We start from the raw sequence: 16433 nt of genomic DNA, 5'->3' as shown, positions 1-16433 counted from the left end.
CTGTCTATGGGAGGAGCTGCAGGCAGAGCGCATGGAATCGGCTTTTTTTTTTCACTACGGACATTTTCTGCAGCGATTTGAAGTGCACGTGTGCTCTTCAGATCGCTGCAGAAATTTCTGAAATGACTGTACGCAACGTGCGCACATAGCCTATGAGTAAATTTAAGTCCATATATTTTGAATTTATTAAAGCACCTCTGGCGTTTTTATTAATTTTACCTGGTATCACTAATGACTGTTCCTTGCCCCTTGTGATATTCATCTTCTGCTCTTCACGGTGCCGCTCTGGTTCCGTCCCATCATCTTGTGACCGCAGCTCCTTACTGTCCAGAAGCTAATGGTCATCGGCTCTCAATGCAAGTTTGAGAACCTCGTTCTGTCTTTCGTAGACAAACACTGAGATGTGACTTCCGGTCCGCCTGTTTAGCAGAGCAATAACACAAGAGCAGACCAAAAAATAATGTGATCTTCATTTTGGTCAGGGAGCTGCTGTCCAGCAATTCTGCATTCAAGTACGATATATTCTCATCCTCTTCCAGTTTCTACAGTTCTTCCTGGCGTTGGCGGTAATACATCATCATGTTCCTCTGCTCCTCCTCAGATTTTACTGGCTCCCTCGCTGGGGCTCCGTGTCCTTTTTTTTTGTATCTTCATAATAATTTTAGTTTTCTCGTTTTTACCACATAGTCTGCGAGTTTCTGTCTCCTCAACAGCCCTTTTCCAGCCCACCACAACTGGGCAGCGGGTTCCTCAATGACCATATGTCCAGCGTGCATCATTATTTTCAAACTCCTTCTGGTCGTGTGGAGGTGACCTCATGGGATACACAATCATAACAGCACCTCTTAGCTGATCCAAGGCATCCTTTACCATGTCCATTGTGACACAAACATTTGCTTCTGCTTGGGTTTTTTTATATTAAGGCTTTGGCTTCTTCTATAGTTTTCTGCAAAACCTTCTTCATATTCTCATTTGGTGCATGTCCATTCCGCCTTCCAATCTCGTCCTTTTTGAATACACTTACTCCACTGGGCAGGCATTTAGTTTTCCAATCATCCTTTAGCTTCGGCTCCTCGATCTCTTTGTCCGTTAAACCTTGCACGTTTGGGGGCAGTGTGATGCCGTGTTTTGACTCTCGACACAGATCCTGCTGACTTTCAGGCATCCATTATATATGGAGGTCCTTCTCCAGTAAATCTACAGGAACAACAATCTACAGGAATAATTAACAGACAATTCCAAGACAAAAGCTCCTTGAAAAGACAATTCCAAGGTGTAAAATACATTAAATGGAGACCAAAATGAAAATGCCATTATTTTTTCGGTCTGCTTTTACTGTATGTTATGTGAATAAATTATCGTTCAGTCTAGCAGAGCAACTAGCAGAAGACGACCTGACTAGCGCCAAGAACAGAAGAAGACGGCGGCTGGTATTCACAAAACAGATTTGCAAAAAATGTGAAAAGTGTGCACATTTAAAATTTTTAATGTGTCTGCTCTTAAAACAGTTACACATATAAACAAAATTTCCCATACAACATTGATGACATCATATATTATACATCCATTTATTTTTTGGACATTTTTAAGAAACCTTGAGACTGACTGGTCTATATATTTGAAACCCTCCACAAATCATCCAATTTAAAAAAAAAATATTGGTAATTAGGAAGTTTCTTATATGGGTTGTTTGATACCAATAATTCTCATTGTAAATATCTATCCATAAACCCTAATCTCTATTGTAATTAGCTTTATTTTAAAATTCCCTACTATTCTTCCAATATAGGTATTCCCGATATATGTTTTTTTTGTTTACTTTCTGTAATGTTTCATATGAGGAGAGTCTCTAACAGGACATGAACGAAGGATTGTCGAGCACTCACTTATTAGCAGCATCTATCACCTGCCTGGATCAGAACATCTTCTTAGCATCATCTGTCACTGCCATTCCCTGATGACATCCCATATCAGTAGCTGTGATGGAGAAGTGATTGCACATTCAGTGGCCACTACCACTATTCTAACCCTTCCACTGTCCCAGCCTCCTGTATCTTCAATTGCAGCTGCCACAATCCCTACTTTTGACACCACTGCCTCTTTCCAGGAAACGAGAAGCCATCTGGTTGTGCTAATATAAACATGGTGAGCAACTGTCACTGCCCCCAAATTAATTGTAATAAAGTAGCGGTGATAGAAGTAGGGTGAGTGATATCAGTGCTATCTCCTAATAACTAATTTGAGAGTGTGTAACGCTTGCCTGGATCCACAGACTCAGATGGGCTGTAATGGACAGGCTAGAGGAAGCCACTGACCAAGCAGGACCCCTAGAACCCTGAAACCCTTTAACCCCTATACAGGGATTTGAAATTACATAGGGCCCTGGTGATCACTACCTGTGGAGGGCTGCAGTCAGAGAGAGTAGTAGTCAGGCAGGGTCAAACCAGGAATTGCAGAACAGGGACAGAATCGGCAGGCAAAGTAGTAATCAGCAAACAAAGCAGAGGTCAAATCCGGATCGGGCAGCGAGGTACAAAAACGGCAGGCAGGAAGGTAGTAAGGAACAAGCAGAAGTCAGAACACTAGAATCACTAAATAGAACAGGGTGGAACAGGAACCAGGAATTCAGAACTATCTCTGTCAGTGATCAACAGACAGGAAGGGAATTAAAAAGGGTAACTCCAGCTGGAAGACACATGCCACCTACAGTCAGCCAGTGGTACTGCAGATCCCAAGGAAATCCAGCCCAGTGGATGAGCGGAGCCTGCACCTGTCGCGGGCGGGGCTGCTGCGACTGCTGCTGGTCGGTGGCTCGAGCGGCGGGCCGGATCCGGGGACTCGAGCGGCGCTCCTCGCCCGTGAGTGAGAGGGGTGGTTGGTTTGGGGGATTTAGTCTGTGACACCACCCACGGGTCGTGGTGAAGATGGGCACCACCGCTGCTGGTGACGGGGATCCCGGGAGCGATGGTAGGGAGCAGCTGGGATGTTGTTTTCCCCCTCCGTGGGTAGGGGTCGGTGGTCCCGGGGCCCGATGATGTGACGGGGAGGCAGGGTTGGTGAGGTGCAGGGTTGCAGGGACAGCGCGGCACGGTGCCGGATGGCACAGGTGTACTCACTCAGTAAGAGATGCACAAAGTCCTCGGTAAACCAAATGGCTGGATGGACGGGTCCCACAGCTGGCTGCAGTGTCTCTCCCCGGACAGGTGATGGCGGCTGTCTTTCCCTACACCTTGATGCTCTTGTTTGACTACTATGGATCCCCAACGGTAGTCCGCTCCCCAGTGTATGGATACCGGAGGAGCCCGTTTGCCCACAGGCGCTGGCCCTTGGGTCTCTAGCCTTAGGCTGTAGCTGTATACCCTCACGGTGTGGGCGGTTGCCTTCTATCGGGTCTTTGGTTGTAGGAAACCCCTGGGGTTCCGGTCACATTTGGATTTGACTATTGTCGGCGGCTCCAAGCCTGGTCGGGGTCCGATGGCCCTGCCTGTGTGTGCTGGCTTCACTTCGCTCCCCGGTCAGTACCGGCGGGCCAACGCTCATCCCCGGTCCTACGGTTCCGCGTTGCTTCACCACTACTGCAGACGGCCACCACCGTATGACAACCTTGCTGTCAGTGCCTGGGCCACAAACCCAGACACTCAAGTGCTTGCTCCTCTCACTTCAACCTCCTGGACTATTCTGACACTTTTCCCGCCTCCAGGCCTGTGAACTCCTCGGTGGGTGGGGCCAACCGCTTGGCTCCGCCCCACCTAGTGTGGACATCAGACACTGGAGGGAGGCAACAAGGGTTTTGTGTTTGGCTGGTGTCCCTGTCTAATGGGGGTGGGGTGTGTGTGTGTTATCTGTGACGACCTGGCTAGTCCAGGGTGCCACACACCCACCGGCGTCGATGGCATCGACTCCTCTCCCATCACCAGCACTATCCACGGCAGGAACACGGAGTCGCCTGGTGATCGAAGTATAAGTCGCTGGAGCGGACTCCGGTGGTGACGTAACAGAGTGGTGATAATAGATTGTGTCACTGACCCTGTTTCTATCAACACCTGTTGATGATGTCTTGTTTCAGGGAAAGAGGCATTGCTATCAGGAGCAGGAACTGTCATATCAACTGAAATTGCAGGAGGAAAGACAGAAGTGTGGTGGTAGCCACTGAAGCTAGGGTCACTTCTCCATCACCATTACTTAAACAAGACTTCCTAATAGTACAGCAGTGATAAAGCTGTGGCAAGTGACTACAACGGCATTCTCTTCTTACATCTTGTTCCGGAAGAGGGTCGTGAGAGATAGAAGCTACAAAGAAGTGACAGCAGAGCCATTGTTACATCCCAATTGAATCTCCCCTCGAAGGAAAAATAACCTGAAGGAAAGAAAAACAACAGATATATGGAATAGCTGTATAGGAAGAATGGTAGGGAATTTTATAATAAAGCAAATTACAAAAGTAGTCAGGGCTTAAAGATATATATTTATAAAGGGAATTTTACATATCAGACAACCCCTTTATAACTTTGTGTTTCACAGAAATTGAAGCAATGTGCAAATGAAAACAATTCTTGATATTTTTTACTCTTTTTTTTTGTTTCTGTCTTAAATATCCCCAAAAATTGACTCAATGACAGGCTTTCAAAATGAATGGGTAGCTCATTGATTTTGGAATCTCCTTTTTTCTCAAACACTAACTTGGTTTGTTGGGGCTTTGTGATGCCAAAACACAATGAACACTATAGACCCAATTTTCGAAACTGCAATTGTAAAATATTTTATTTTAAGGTGTAGTGACCATTTTTTCACCAAAGTTTATAGGGTTCAGCCATGAAAATTCAAAATAATATTCTTTAAATAATATTTGTTTTATGTATTTTAATTATTTTTGCAAGACGTAACAAGAGAAAAAGTACTTTGTTACACAATCTGTCTTGAGTACAGCAATACCTGCCACGAGTCACTGGTGTACCGCTAATACCGGCAGACCACGCAGCTGCTATGGGGCCCATGTGTCCCAGCATCATGCTTTCAACTGTAATGACCTCCTGGATGCTTAAACAGTTGAAAGCAATGATGGAATTGTGACTCCGCAGCATGCTCCTCCATCATTCTCCCTGTGCATCTGATGTCTCAGCACAGAAGGCGCAATGAGGTCACTATATCATACTCGCTAAGCAGAGCTATACAGCTCTTCAGAATACGGTACATGCTGCAGAGACCAGAGCAGTAGGGGAATGAGGAAAAGCGAGTATTTATTAATTGTCTTTTTTTTTTTTATAAATCAATGAGTACATTGTGGGGGCCATTATGCTGTTTGGAGATCCATGAGAGGATTATACTGTTTTGAAGGCTGTGTCGAGGCCATTATACTATGTGCATGACTATGTGGAGGGCTATGTGGGGTCCATTATACTATTTTCAGGGCTACGTGGGGAGCCTTTATAAATATTTGAAGGGCTACTGTATGTGTGGGGCTATTATATTGTTCATAAGGCTATGTGTGGGGCCATTGTAATGTTTGGAGGGCTATGTGGAGGCCATTATACTTATGGGGGCAATTTTACTGTAAGTGGGCAATTATACAGTGTGAAGGTTTGTGTGGATTCGATCATGTTGTGTGAGACCAGAAGAATGGGGGAACGAGGAGAGGTGAGTATTTTATTTTTTACTTAATGAATACATTGTGAGGCTGTTATGTTGTTTGGTGGGCTATCGGGGATTATACTGTTTGGAAGGCTATGTGGGGGCCATTATGCTGTTTTTAGGGCCATGTGAGGAGTCATTATAGTGTTTGCAGGTCAATGTAGAGGGCCATTATACTGTTTGCAGGATTATGTGGGGGTCATTACATTGTTTGCAGAGCTATATTAGGGTGATTAGACTGTTTGAAGGGTTATGGGGGAGCCATAATCCTGTTTGGAGGGGTATAGGGGGACCATTATACAGTTTGCAAGGCTATATGTGTGGGCCAATTACACTGTTTGCAAGGCTATATGTGTGGGCCAATTACACTGTTTGCAAGGCTATGTGACGGGCCAATTTACTGTTTGCAAGTCTACATGGGGGCTATTATTCTGTTTTCAGGGCTGAGGTGCAATCGTAATATTTGAAAAGCTATGTATGGGAGCATTATATTGTTTGTAGGGCTATATGGGGCTATTATACTGTTTTCTGGGCTATGTGTGGTCCATTTTACTAAGTGGGCAATTATACAGTATGGAGGTTTGTGTGAATTCCATCATGCTGTGTGAGATAAAATCTGTGCGGGAACGAGGAGAGGTGAGTACATTGTGTGGGCCATTATGCTATTTGGGAGGCTATGGGAGATTACACCGAAAGCTATATAGAGGGGTCATTATAATAATGGCAGGGCTATGTAGTGGCCATAATAGTGTTTGCAGGGCAATGGAGCTGGGGCATTATATTATTTGCAGGGCAATCCCTCCCACACTGCCCCTCTGTATAATATAGTGCCTGCACTGCACCTCTCCAGAATATTCCTCCCAAACTACCCTTTTCTGCAATATACCCTCACAGTGCCCTTCTGTATAATATACCCCTTACACACTGTCCCTTACAATACCATGCCCATTTTCAGAATTTCCCCCCATTTCCCTATAATGTGCCCTTATAGTAACACCCTACCCCATATTCTCTTCTCACCTCTATCGAGTAAATGTCAGGAGATATAAACTTCTGCTCTTCAATGGAGTGCTTACAATTCCCTCCGCATACTCATTCCCTCCACATTGAATTGCATTGCCAGCAACAGAGTGTTGAGGTCCCAGTGTGATGACCTCATCACGCTGCTGCATATTGGGGCAGGGGCTGGCTAATGCTGCTCTGCCCCAGTCCCGGTACTCATGCATTCAAATGTATTTGCGTCTCAAAGGCGCAAATACATTTGGATATAAGATGATGAAAACCAGAGTCTCTAATCTGCAAGGCAATCTTTGATTGGCCACATTGAAAGGCACAGTGCCGTTCTGGTGGCCCTGAACAACTGCCTGGAAACTGGCTCAGCAGACTATGCCTCTCTGCCCACCAGCCCAACTTGCCCCCTGGCGGGCAGTTACGCCTTTTTAACAGAGCAGCCTAATAAAGGAAGAGCTGCTCTATTGATATGCAGCTGCAGAATAGCCCGCAGGAGATGTCCGTGACTTCTCTGAGCTGGTGCTGGGTAGAATAGGCAAATACTTGTATGTTAGTTCTTAGCAGGGATAGATTAAGAGTAGCCAGGGCTTCGAGCAGTTTAGAAGGTGTGGACTCCCCAGCCACAAAGTATTATGTAGCATGTCATGTGATCCCGTTGATAGATCATGTGATAATTCTCGTTATTAATGCACAGGTGTACATATGCAGACAAAATAAGAAAGCTAGAGCAGCATCGAGACAACTTTTTTCCCTCATGTACAGATTAAGCCTACACACTGCCTCTATGTATGAGCTCCCACATAATCTTTTATATAGCATGAGCCCCCACATAGCCCCTATATACAAAATAAGAGACCACACATACTCCTATATAAAGCATAAGCCCCATATAGCCCCAATATACAGCATGAACTGCCACATAGCCTACTATATGCAGCAAAACCCTTCACATAGCCCCCTATATACAGTATAAACCCCACACATCCCTTACACATATTAAAAAAAAACCCACTTGTCTTGCTTCCCCAGGGCTCCACTTCTTCTTGATGCTGATGTGTACATGTTGGCATGTGTGCATGACATCATCATGCAGCTGATGGGAGCTCACCTGGAGCTGCGTTGACAATCTGTATTGTGTAGTTCCAGGAAAGCTCCCTGCCTGGAGATATGCACTGGAGAAATCAAAGGGATGTGAGTATGTGTTGTTGCACAAAACATTATAATGAAAGCAGTCTGGCCATGGGCTCCCCTGAAGCTAGAGGCCCTAGGCGGTAGCCCAGATTGCCCGTGTTATAATATGCCTATGGTTCTTAGGTTGATAGTAAAAAAATCAAGTATTCCTGGATAATGCCTTTAATTTCTTGCCTTTTGTTCAATACTTTGAAATTTTCAATTCACTATTTAACATTCTTGACACATACCTGTTAAGTCATTTTAACCTCATATCTTGTTGAGTGTGTTCTGAGCTTGGACTGATGTTTCCCGAGTCAACCCCTGGCAGAAGAGAAAGAGCCTCTTGCATGCCTATAAACCTTCCAGTAAGATTTGGGTCAAAACACTGCACCATAGTGAGGTACGACCTACAAAACACGCTGCCTACGAAGACTAGCTTAAAGACTGCTGAGATTGATCAAGACAGGAATAGCTGTCATGAAGAATTTACAAGAAGAAGAAGTGACCAGAAGAAGAAGTGGTTTGGGGAGATAAGCAGAAGTGAAGAACACACTTCTTGAACTCACTGAAGCATTTGAGGAAAAAAGATATTTCAAATAGATAATAAGCTGCATGAAGTTGTCCACCCCAAAGCAGCAATGGGATGCAATTGTCAGCACAGCAGCATCAGTAACTTTAAAGGGAACTTTGCACACTACGACCTCGCAAGCCGATGGTAGCAATGCCGAGCGCGACAGTCCCCGCCCCCGTCACAGCTGCGATATCTTGTGATAGCTGCCGTAGCGAACATTATCGCTAAGGCAGCTTCACATGCACTTACCTGCCCTGTGATGTCGCTCTGGCCGGTGAACCGCCTCCTTCCTACGTCACACAGCAGGCGGCCAATAGAAGCAGGGGGGCGGAGATGAGCGGGACGTAAACATCCCGCCCAACTCTTTCCTTCCTCATTGCAGCCGGGACGCAGGTAAGGCGATGTTCCTCGCTCCTGCGGCTTCACACACAGCGATGTGTGCTGCTGCCGGAACGAGGAACAACATCGTAACATTGGTCCTTCCAAAATTATGGAAATGACCAACGCTACACCGATCATACGATTTTGATGCTTTTGCGCTCATTAATCATATTAAAAACGATTCACATACTCCGATGTCAACAGCGACGCCAGATGTGCGTCACTTTTGTTTTGACCCCACCGACATCGCACCTGCGATGTCGTAGTATGCAAAGTACCCCTAACTGTAAGCTAGAAGATTTTGGAGAGCAAATATATGTATATATATGTATATATATATATATATATATATATATATACTGTATGTATGTGTATATACTGTATACATTTCATCCTTGCTGTAAAAATGAAAACATCTCTGCTGTCATTTGTAAAGCCAATGTCCATATTTTGGAGAGCCCTGTTTGCAAATCACTTTTCACATAGAATCTTTATATAACGAAAAGTTACACTACTTTCTAATAATCTTTCAGGTTTCAATTCCTTATTAATTAAAGATAGTTTTGTTTACACACAGAAGACTTAACGAGACCTTAGAGTCTATTCACATGGATGACACAGTTATTGCACTTGCTATTGTTGCGGACGGGGGCTGGGCCGCTGCAGGGGCTGCTCGGATCTGGGTTCGTTACTGCGGCTCGAGTGGTAGCCGGACCCGGGCTCGTATGGCCATCCGTCCTCACAACCATAGGAAAGGGGGGTATTTACGGGGGATTGATTTGTCAGTGACGCCACCCATGGGTTGCGGTGAGGATTGGTAACACCGCCGCTCCCTGGGGCTGATGGAGCGTGGCAGCAGGATAGAATCCCCTCTACGGGTAGGGAAGGTGTAGTCCCGGGGCACACGGTGTACAGGAGTGGTGACTGCGGAGAATGACATGCAGGGTTAGACCGGGGATGAATGGTGTACTCACAGTTCCAAAGAATTGCACGCAAAGTCCAGTGGTAAAAAAAATTGCCAGTGACCGGTTGCCTCCGGCGGGTGTATTCGGGTCCCACACCCGGGTGTAGCAAACAGGGGTCCCTTCCTCGTGCACTCAGTGTTTGTGTCTTCAATGGGATGACTCCACTTGGAACGGGGAAGTCCACTCCCGGTACTGTGTATGTTGGGAGCTGTGGCCCGTGAAATCTGACCCTTGCGATCTCTGTGGGTTGTGGCGGACACCCTATCCATCACGTTTGGCTTCCGTTCGCTCTCTGGGCTTAGTGTGGAACAAGGCCTGAAACCTTGTCCCCGGCTGGTCAATTGACAAGGGGCTTGCAACCTTCCTCACCCTAGGGTCCAGGCACCCCGACTGTGCGTGGCCTCCGGACCGGATTCCCGCTGTCGGCATCGGCGGGCTACAACCCTGCCCCGGTCCACTTAAGGTCTCTCTCAACCGAATCTCCGTCGCCTGTGGTCTTGCTTGCCGTCTGCCACCTAGTCCGGTAGTCCAGGGGCCCTAACCCCTGACTCCTCTGTACTTCAGACTCCTCTCTCCTCAACTGTCAGAACTCGACTCTGATTCAGACTGTTCTGTCTCGTTCCCTCCCAGAACACATCAGGACCCCTAGGTGGGCGCTCCCATCCTCCTGGTCCCGCCCACTGGTGTGTCCCTATTGTCATGGGGGGTGAATAGGCTTTACTGGCTGGTGTTGTGCATCTGGGTGTGGGTTTGGTGTTGGACTGCCAAGGAGGATGGAGTTTTGTACCTGAGAGATTTGTACAACCTCTGTGACTACCTGGTTTTGCCAGGGCATCACACTGTCACAATTTTAGTTGCACAAATGCTATCTTTAACCCAAATATATTTCTCAGCTGAGCAACTACAAGGTTTATATCTAGTCTAGGAACTCTTATGTTAGGTTTAATGCATCAAGCAATCCAAATCTTTCCTCTGATCTTAGGCGGGCTTTGCACACTACGACATCGCAGGTGCGATGTCGGTGGGGTCAAATTGAAAATGACGCACTTCCGGCATCGCATGCGACATCGTAGTGTGTAAAGCCTAGATGATACGATTAACGAGCGCAAAAGCGTCGTAATCGTATCATCGGTGCAGCGTCGGCGTAATCCATGATTACGCTGACGCGACAGTCCGATGTTGTTCCTCGCTCCTGCGGCAGCACACATCGCTGTGTGTGAAGCCGCAGGAGCGAGGAACATCTCCTACCGGCATCACTGCGGCTTCCGTAGGATATGCGGAAGGAAGGAGATGGGCGGGATGTTTACATCCCACTCATCTCCGCCCCTCCGCTCCGATTGGTCGCCTGGCGTGTGACGTCGCTATGACGCCACATGACCCTCCCCCTTAACAAGGAGGCGGGTCGCCGGCCAGAGCGACGGTCGCAGGACAGGTGAGTCCATGTGAAGCTGCCGTAGCGATAATGTTCGCTACGGCAGCTATCACAAGGAAATCGCTGCTGCGACGGGGGTGGGTACTATCGCGCTCGGCATCGGCATGGGCACTTTGCACACTACGACATCGCAGGTGCGATGTTGGTGGGGTCAAATCGAGAGTGACGCACTTCCGGCGTCGCTCTCGACATCGTAGTGTGTAAAGCATTTTTGATACGATTAACGAGCACAAAAGCGTCGTAATCGTATCATCGGTGTAGCCTCGGTCATTTCCATGAATTGTGAAAGACCGATGTTACAATGTTGTTCCTCGTTCCTGCGGCAGCACACATCGCTCTGTGTGAAGCCGCAGGAGCGAGGAACATCTCCAACCTGCGTCCCGGCTGGCTATGGCTAAGGAAGGAGGTGGGCGGGATGTTTACATCCCGCTCATCTCCGCCCCTCCGCTTCTATTGGCCGCCTGCCGTGTGACATCGCTATGACGCCGCACGACCCGCCCCCTTAGGAAGGAGGCGGTTCGCCGGCCAGTGCGACGTCGCAGGGCAGGTAAGTGCATGTGAAGCTGCCGTAACGATAATGTTCGCTACTGCAGCTATCACAAGATAATGCAGCTGCGACGGGGGCGGGGACTATCGTGCTCGGCATCGCAGCATCGGCTTGCGATGTCATAGTGTGCAAAGTGCTCCTTACAGTGTAGATATAATGTACATGTCTGGAGTCCAGACTGTTAAAGAAGTGGTACACCCATATTTATTATTGGCTACAACGATATTATGTTGAGAAACAAGGTTTCTCTCAAATACCTTGTGTTGCCAATAGTGCCTGTGAGCGGCACTATTGTAGTCCGTTCTTCCCCATTGCCTGACCCCTGGGCTCTGTGACCTTGGGGATCCGGTGATGTCACGTCAACTTCCTGCTCACCTCACATCACTGCGGCTGGCCCCAGTCTCTGTGAGTCACTGGGCTGTGGGTGGCGTTTCACCGCTTGTCACAGCCCATCATCCCTCCTGCTTGCGTGCTCTGCAGTGAAGGAGGTGTGAGCAGAGAGATGATGTGCTGTGATACAGGGCTGTGCTGAGCGGAGAAACTCTGCCCACATCCTAGTGACTCACAGAGACTGGGGCCAGCCAAAATGATGTCAGGTGAGCAGGAAGTTGACATGACATCACCAGATCCCCAAGGTCATGGAGCCCCGGGGGTCAGGCAATGGGGAAGAGCGGTCCGCAAAACCGCCTCTCACAGGCACTATTGGCAACACAAAGTATTTGAGAGAAACCTTGTTTCTCAACATAGTATTGTTGTGGCCAATAATAAATATGGGTGAACCACCCCTTTTAAGTTAATATGGGATTTCTCAGATTGGATACAACTGTATAACAACTGATGGAAATAGTAATGTGCTATTCCAACAATTTTCAAAAAAAAAACCAGCAAATGTTATCATAGTCTCACAAGATACATAGTTAAAAACAAATATTGCAAGATGCAATTAAAACCAGTCAAATGACCAAACATTCACCTAGTATAACATCAAGAAATAATTTAACCATGTATATCTAATATATACAGTAAAGCTGAGTGTATGTGTGTATGTATGTATGTCCGCTAAAGGAATTTGCACTGTCGCATTTACAATCACAAAATTTTGCACAGACACTGCATTTGACTTAGAGAATGTCTTAGACTATGTTTTGAGGGGAAAATATAACCCTGCGCTTTACAGTTTTTTGCCAAAAAACTTGCTTACATTAAAGTCAATGGAGCTGGGAGGTACAGGTCAATAATAGAAGCTCTGATTGGTTGCTATAGGCAATGAAGGACACTCTTAGTATAAGAAGCTTATATGTGAGGTAATATGATTTTTGTAGAGGGACGGATAGAGACACAGAGACAAACAGGCAGAGAGAGACAGATGGAGAGAGAGACAGACAGACAGAGAGAGACAGAGAGAGACAGACAGAGACAGAGTAAGAGGCAGACAGACAGAGAGAGAGACACAGACAGGGAAGAAGGCAGACAGACAGAGAAAGAAACAGAAACAGATAGAGACAGAGGCAGACAGGGAAAAAGACAAACAGACAGAGACTGACAGAGAGACAGACAGAGAGAGACAGACAGGGAAAGAGGCAGACAAAGACAGACAGAGTCAGACAGGGAAAGAGTCAGGGAAAGAGAGACGTGGAAAAGACAGACAGACAGAGAAAGAGGCAGACAGGGAAAGATACAGACAGAAAGGGAAAGAGACAGACAGAGACAGACAGAGAGAGGCAAACAGGGAATGAGACAGAGACAAACAGAGAGAGGCAAATAGGGAACTAGACAGAGACAAACAGAGGCAGACAGTGAGAAAGGCAGACAGACAGAGACGGACAGGGAAAGAGGCAGACAGACAGGGAAAGAGACAGGCAGAGTTAGACAGGGAAAGAAACAGACACAGACAGACAGGAAGGGAAAAAGACATACAGAGACAGACAGGGAAAGAGACAGACAGACACAGACAGGGACAGACAGCGAAAAAGACAGTCAGACAGACAGAGGCAGACAGGGAAAGAGACAGACAGACAGAGAAAGAGGCAGACAGGGAAAGAGACAGACAAACAGAGACAGACAGAAAGGAAAAGCGGCATACAGGGACAGGCAGACAGAGAGACAGATAGAGAGAGACAGAGATAGAGAGACAGACAAAGAGGGAGACAGACAGAGAGATTGAAGAGAGGGAGAGAGACAGAGACACTTAAGGTGGCTTTACACGCTACGAGATCGCTACGGGGTCACGGCATTTGTGACGCACATTTGGCCGCTTTAGCGATGTCGTTGCATGTGACACCTATTAGCGATTTTGAATCGTTGCAAAACTGTTCAAACTCGCTAATCGGTGACATCACCCCCTCTTCCCAAATATTGTTGCTGCTGCAGTAACGAGGTTGTTCCTCGTTTCTGCGGCAGCACACATCGCTACGTGTGACACCGCAGGAACGAGGAACCGCACCTTACCTGCGTCCCGCCAGCAATGAGAATGGAAGGAGGTGGTCGGGATGTTACGTCCCGCTCATCTCCGCCCCTCCGCTGTGATTGGGCAGCCGCTTAGTGACGTCGCTGTGATGCTGAACGAACCGTCCCCTTAGAAAGGAGGCGGTTCGCCGGTCACAGCGATGTCGCAGAGCAGGTATGTGCGTGTGACGCTGCTGTAGTGATAATGTTCGCTACGGCAGCGATCACCACATATCGGCCGTATGATGGGGGCGGGTGCTATCACGCTCGACATCGCTAGCATCGGCTAGCGATGTCACAGCGTGTAAAGCGGCCTTTAGTTACTATCCCAGGCAACGCCGGGTAGTACAGCTAGTGAAGTATGAAAGAGGCAAGTGCAAAAATGTATCTTAAGTCAAACGAGATACAAGTATCATAAAATCTTATAAATGGCTAATGCAAAGTGTAGGCGACCATCACACCCAACAGGTTCATGTGGCTCTCAGACCAAAGAAATGCTATACTAACTAAAAGGCATTGTACACTTATCATTAATGCTGTCCAAAGCATGGAAGCTGAGAATGTTACTAATAGCATCATTATCATATGCAACATCGTAGCTCAGTGGTTAACACAATTGCCTTGCAATGCTGGCTTTCAAAACCAGACTTAGAAAAATATCTGCATGGATTTTTTAAGTTCTCCCCATGGGTTTCCTTGCCTTGCCTAATAAAATAGTAAGCATAGGCTTCATAGCCTTTGCTTTCTATTGAATCCATACTTCGAGCTCTATGGGCCTCTCCCTTGAGCTGCGCACCTCTTGGGGTTTTTGAGCGATCAGTGAGGATCTCACCACCCATGTATCTACTGATCTGATTGTAAAGTTTAGTGACTTTTGGTAACTGGCTAATATTCATTTATTTCTCATTGCTTATCCTGGCACAAATTTTCACAAAACTTCCCTACTGACTTTAACTAGGTCTGTGCAGGCAAAAAAATCCTAACAATCATGCTAAAGGAAACGCCGCAGTCGCCCCAATAGTCTGTGATCAGCAGGTGCAGTTATTCATCTGTGGCTGTCAAAACTGAACAGACAATTCTATGTGACTGTGACGGATGTCCTGTCACTATTGTTTTGCATGTGGTTAGGCACTATAGTAAAAGAAAAAATTAATGAGATTTCTTAAATTTCATGCATATGCTGCTTATTTTTCCTTGCGAATGTGAAACATCAAAGCATTTTTTTTATTTTATTTTTTAAAATCTGCAGCAGCATTCCAATTCTTTCAGCATTTTACAATGTTTATCATTCATTCATATAAATTTGGACAAATCACAACTAAAAATGCATTGAAAAACGCATCAACAATGCATGTGTTGTACTTAGTGTTTTTATTGCCAACATTCTGGTTTTTGGTGCAGTAAATGCTGCAAATACTCAACGTGTGCAAATACCCTTATATGAGGACCACGCCGACCATCTGATGTAAACACTACTAACACGATAAAGCAACAAGTCACATTTCTAGATCCAATATAAGTTTTAGGTCTCGCTCAGTTGAGCGTATGAATTGGACGAGCGCAATGAGAGAAAATTTCGCATTGTACTTGGACCAATGTTAGTCAATGAGTTGGAGCAGATGATCAGTTTTTTCTCATCCAGATTCTGAGACACTCACCAACACAAGTCAATAGGTGCGAGAAAAGGAACGGACACCACACGGACCATCCTAGTGACATCCGTTTTTTACGGATACATTACAATTCTCTAGCATAGAACACTCTAAATGGTCCTGTAAATGACTGTAAATGAATAACAGTTACTGGACAAAAAGCAGATTGTATACGGACAGAAGACGGACAGCACACAAATGACAAGTGAGAAAAAATTATCTTACTTTTCTGAATGAAAATGGGACCGATTTTTAATACACTTGTGTGATGTGACCCCAGCCTAAAGGTGGACGCGTCTTGTTTTATAGTAGGTTCTTTTGGCACCATAGTTGCAACATTTGGAGTACAATGTAACATCCAGATAACAACCGCAATGTAGAATTAAAGGAAACCTATCATGGTGAAAATAGTATCTATTCTGCAAACAACATGTTATAATGCAGGAAGATCTGATTAAAGGGTTACTCCAGAGAGATAAAAAATTCTTCCATGTTCAGTGCCCTCATGAACTATGAAGATAAGATGCCCACTGCAAGTCTAATATCTTTACAATACCTGTAATTCAGTGTGACAGGAACTCTTCCTGCTCCCCCTCCCCTTTGGGACGTTACATCACACATCAGAGGG

At 46.2% G+C, this 16433-nt stretch overlaps 1 pseudogene; it reads right to left on the bottom strand.

The window, feature by feature from the left end:
* Positions 1 to 341: 341 nt before the first annotated feature.
* On the bottom strand, positions 342 to 14911 carry LOC142292405 (cilia- and flagella-associated protein 298-A-like; annotated as a pseudogene).
* Positions 14912 to 16433: the final 1522 nt, after the last annotated feature.

The sequence above is a fragment of the Anomaloglossus baeobatrachus genome, chromosome 2, assembly GCF_048569485.1.
Source record: "Anomaloglossus baeobatrachus isolate aAnoBae1 chromosome 2, aAnoBae1.hap1, whole genome shotgun sequence".
Classification (NCBI taxonomy): domain Eukaryota; kingdom Metazoa; phylum Chordata; class Amphibia; order Anura; family Aromobatidae; genus Anomaloglossus; species Anomaloglossus baeobatrachus.
This window is presented reverse-complemented; position numbering and strand designations above follow the sequence as displayed.